The sequence below is a fragment of the Lycium barbarum genome, chromosome 11 (genome assembly GCF_019175385.1).
Source record: "Lycium barbarum isolate Lr01 chromosome 11, ASM1917538v2, whole genome shotgun sequence".
Classification (NCBI taxonomy): Eukaryota; Viridiplantae; Streptophyta; class Magnoliopsida; order Solanales; family Solanaceae; genus Lycium; species Lycium barbarum.
This window is the reverse complement of record NC_083347.1, coordinates 37,545,402-37,550,890: the sequence shown is the minus strand read 5'-3', so window position 1 is coordinate 37,550,890 and position 5,489 is coordinate 37,545,402.

Genomic DNA, 5,489 nt, shown 5'->3' with positions numbered 1-5,489 from the left:
TATCGTATCCATATATACCTTTTTCCACCAAATAGATTGAGGCTTAACCACATATCTTATACCTACTCACAAATTTAATTGATTATCCAAATTCGGGGTAAACAGTTTAGCGCCCACCGTGGGGCTAGGATAATAGTAATTTTTGACCTTGATCTCTATCTTACCCATCAAAATAAAAAAATATCTTCTGTTCGTCTCTGAAAAAACGGACCAAATGGCTAACAGTGGACAATCTGGTCACGTCAACAACAACGAGATCGTGGCCGAAAATGAAGGCTGCAGGCCACAAGGATTACCAAACCCCGTTGACCCGAACCCCGTTAATTCGAGGGAGGGCCTCAACCGGCAAAACACAGTGGACCAAGAGAATGCCGCCCACCCGGCCAATGATCCTCTAAATACTCACAATTCTATTACTTTTTCCCGGACACAGGGCCGGAAAGTACCGGATACCCCGGGTGATAATATTGACTTACATTTAATTTTTGAAATGTTGCAGGAACAGAGAGCAGCGATTGCCGAGTAAGGAATCGCAATAGCCCAGTTGCAAAACAGAAGTGGTAAAACGACCCCGGAGAATACGAAGGATGTTGCTGAACCCAGAAGGGAGGAGGCACGGATGGTTGAGAGCAATGGATCCGGAGCTGGTTCATCCACCGAGGTACTGAGAATGCTCGAAACGCTCGCGAAGCGAGTAGACTCGACCGAAAAGAGGGTGGAAACATATAACTCTCGGGTGGACCAAATACCGGGGGCTCCACCTATTCTGAAAGGGCTGGATTCGAGGAGGTACATCCAAAGGCCTTTTCCTCCGAGTGCAGCTCCGAAATTGATCCCGAAGAGGTTCAAAATGCCGGACATCCAGAAATATGACGGCACAACGGACCCTCAGGAACACGTGACTTCATACACCTGCGCTATAAAAGGCAATGATGTGGAAGAGGACGAAATTGAGTCCGTGTTGCTAAAAAAATTCGGGGAAACTCTGTCAAAGGGAGCGTTGACTTGGTACGACCATCTGCCCGAGAATTCGATCACTTCTTTCGAAATGCTCGCCGATGCTTTCATAAAAGCTCACGCCGGTGCCAAAAAGGTGCAGGCCCGTAAGGCAGATATTTTCCGTATAGCCCAAAGAGACGACGAGTTGCTGCGTGAATTTGTCAACCGATTCCAAAGGGAACGAATGGAGCTCCCTCCGATTTCGGAGGAATGGGCCGCACAGGCTTTCACAAAGGGGCTCAATCCTCGGAGCTCAACGGCTTCGTTCAAATTAAAGGAAAACTTGCTGGAATACGAGGTTGTGACCTAGGCGGATGTCCATAACCGATACGAGTCAAAGATTCGGGTAAAGGATGACCAACTCGAGCTTCCCCGGGGCCCGTAAATATGAACAAAAGTTTGGAGAGACCAAGGAAGAATTATGAACCGGAGGCCAGATCATCGAAGGAAAGGTATCGGCCATATTCTCATTCGGAGAAACCAAGCTTCAGGTGAGACTAAGGTATGGACTCCTCGTGTTTTTCTATTGACCTTTTTCGTTTTTGCAGGAAGTCAAGTACCGGATAACGTTAGAGTCTAGGTCTGAAAACACGTGTTGCACTCTTTTCCTTAGTACGGTTTTGTCCCAAAATGGGTTTTCCGACAAAGTTTTTAATGAGGTAACAAGTACAACGTGTTACTCGACAAAGACAAGGACAAACGCCCGGAAACTCGGGGTCACACCCTACGAGCGGGGACTTAATAGGGCTTACTCGATCTTGCAGCTCAGATAAGCGCTGGGGGACTATTATACCCACATCGAAGTTTACCCCAGTTAGTGGAAATCGGAGGAGCTCAACGAATCAAAATTGGACCTTCTGCGTTAGGTTTCGATGTAAGGACCAAACGATTAGAATGAATTGTGTCCACTCAGTATTTGCTACGGCAAAACCAAGACCGGACCTTCTGCATTAGGTCTCGATGTAAGGACCGAACGATCAGAATGAATCGTGTCCACTCAGTATTTGCTACGGCAAAAGCAGAAGGAAACAAAATTCTCATATCATGTATATATATACAAATACTTGCAATACAAAAATTATCGAAAGATTCGGATTACGGTATTTCGGATGTCTTCTTGCTGAAACACCTTACCCCGATGATTATCGCCGTGTTTCGGCATTGCTTCATTCGTATACTCTATTCTGGGCACTACGGTCGAAATTCGACAAAGGCGACAAGGTCACAATGAACCGAGCCAAAATCTTTAAACTCCCTCGAACGGGGACTGTTACATCAAATTCAGCTAAGGCTGGGATTCAGACGTCCTAAAACATAGGCGAAAAATACCGGCCCTAAAAATGCCTATCTTGATTCGGAGAGAGTGACTGCTCGGTTCAGCTCATGTGGAACCACCGGGTTCTAGATTCATCCACTTCCCGTTACTCCAATAAAACTACGGTCCGGGAAATGTGGGGACTATCTGTATACGGTAAAAACCGGATATATACTAAACCGGTGAGACCAGAGACCGAGGGAAGAAAGGAACAAGCACGAGCACGAAGGCTTTCTTTCGGGATTGGAGGAGTGCTTGAACCGAAGAAAGCGAAGAAAATTGATTGGTCCGGTTTCTCCATAGCCGATGTGTTCGTGGCCATTGGTCCGTGTTGTCATGGCCGTTGGTCCGGGTTGTCATGGCCGTTGGTCCGGGAGATCCGTTATACAAATGTCACGCGTCGATAACGTCCTGCCATATTCAACTGTCAATCGTACGGGTGTCAGGTCGTACGGTCAACCTAACCCAACTCAGAGCTTTTTCTTTATTATTTTATTCTTCATGTTGTATGAAGCCCATGAGGCAATACTATAAATAAGGGGCCTTGTCCTCCTTTTAGAGGGCTGACTTCCTCATATCAAGAACATTTTGTACTAGCAAATATATACAAATCTCTCTCTCAACATCGGATTTTGGTCCGGATTCATTGAGTTCATCTCTTAAATCTGTCCGTTCAAGCAATACTTACATATTTTTAGATACATAGATTTATAGTGAATCTCTGATCATTATTACTTTCTTCGTATCGTATCCATATATACCTTTTTCTACCAAATAGATTGAGGCTTAACCACATATCTTATACCTACTCACAAATTTAATTGATTATCCAAATTCGGGGTAAACACCTTTGTGTTATAGTACGTTACATTTTGTTTTCTATTTTTTCTTCTGTGTCTTAATCAGGGGATGATAACACAGTTTGATGGGGAAGCGTAAAAGATTATAACTTCAACCAAGTACAAGTACTCTAAATTGCAGAGAATTTTTTAACTCGTGATCCTGATTTTGGAATACTTGAGAGATAAGTCACATGTATATTAAGAGGTTAAAATAAATGGAAAAGGACCAAATATACCCTTGTACTATTGAAAAAGGGCCAAATGTACCCCTTACTATACTTTAGATCCAAATATATCTTTATCGTTATACTTTGGGCATATAAACCTCCACCGTTAAAGTTGTCCACCTTGTACATCCTATCCTACGTGGCAATGATATTTGATTAAGTGGATGGCGCGTGGCATTGCCACCTCGTCACCCTTAATCCATTTTATTCTTCCCATCTTCCACTACTAAAATTTACATCCCTCTGACCTTCTATGGACTGACAGAGGCTTTGAATCCTTCATGGCATGTCTTAGGTTTTGGTTACAGGAATGTCGATTCCAAATTGATAGAAAAGGGAGCTGTGCTGCACTTTAATGGCAACTCAAAACCCTGGCTGAATATTGGTATTGAGAAGTACAAGCCACTCTAGGACATATATGTTGATTATGGTCATTTTTTATTAGAACAATGCAATTTTCACTAAGTTGCCTTGATTGTTTATCAAAGTTCTGACAGAGGTGGTAAGTTTATCATTCTGGAAATCTGTTAGGGGTTCTGTGAGATCAAGAAGGTTTAACTATTGTTAGCTCTGTGTTTATTCCTATTTGTTGTAGTATAGGTTTGCAACAAACATCAAGGCATCAGTATCACAATCTTGTTATCGTTTTCTTTTCTATAAGCCAAAATGGATTAAAAAAAATTCTAGAGCTTTAACTATATGGCGGTAATGGTGGAAATGGTGGTGGAGGGGTGAAAATTTTAGCCGTGGAAGATGAGAGAAATAAAATGGGTTAGGAGTGATGAGGTGGCAATGCCATGTGACGTCCACCTCATCAAATATCATTGTCACGTAGGATATGATGTTCAAGGTGGACAACTTTAATGGTGGAGGGGTATATTCGTATCCAAAGTATAACGGTAAGGGTATATTTGGATCCAAAGTATATGGTCCTTTTAAAATAGTATAGGGGTATATTTGGCCCTTTTTCGTAAAATAAATACATGTACTCCCTCTGTTCATTTTTACTTGTCCAGTATTCTAAATAGATTTTCACTTTTACTTGTCACTTTTAGCTTATCAAGACAAGATAATTTTTTTCTGTTTTACGCATAATATTAAATACAACTCCGCCTGTGTGAGCTCGCTCACATTGCCGGTCCCAAGCCCGGATAAAGGAGGAGGGTTGTCGAGGGTCAATCGGAAACAGCCTCCCTACCCAGGTAGGGGTAAGGCTGCGTACATCTTACCCTCCCCAGACCCCACTATTGTGAGATTACACTGGGTAGTGACCAAGACCCATAATATTAAATACTCACTCCAAATCATTTTTCAAATCCAATAAAAATATATACCAATTAATATGGATATATTGGTAAATTATGCACTTTATTTATTATTTCTTAAGGGGCGTACATACTCAAAAGTAGACAAGTAAAAGTGAATGGAGGGAGTAGTATATTTTTTTATGATAATGTTGACATTCAATTCTTTAATTTTTTCATGTTTGGTATCAGTTTTGAGACACAACTAATTCAAATTTGTGTTGGAGGTCCCTACTTTGAGGTTAAATGCCTCCTACCAAAGGGATTTCATTCTCATAATTTTAAACCCGAGATCTCTAAATAAAAATTGAGGTATACTTATCACTGCATCACAGGCGGTGTACATTCAGTTCAAATCAGAATTGAATGAGAAGTAACTGGAGAATAATGATCCAAGTCAGAGAGCAGACAAGATGGGTGCCTGTTCCCCAACTTTTGACATTGTGGACAATCTGCAATCCTATCTTTTTTGCCTATTCCAGACTGATGTAATTGTATGACTTTAAATGCAGCTACTACCTATTTACTGGAAACTTCAGCCGAAACCATACATGACGTGTGCAAATTAGAGCCACAAAATCAACAATTATTAATCATAACTCATAATAATATTAACAATTGCTACTTATCGTATCTTCTAGTAGGGGTTCCCATTTGTGTTTAGTGGGGATATTGATTAGCCAAACATAGCCACCACATCTAATTATCAATCGACTTTATGTCTTCCAAGATCCTGTCGTCTTTCCAGAAAGAGTAAAGGCAAATCTTAACTGCAATTAAAATAGGCTTACGAGTTCTTTTC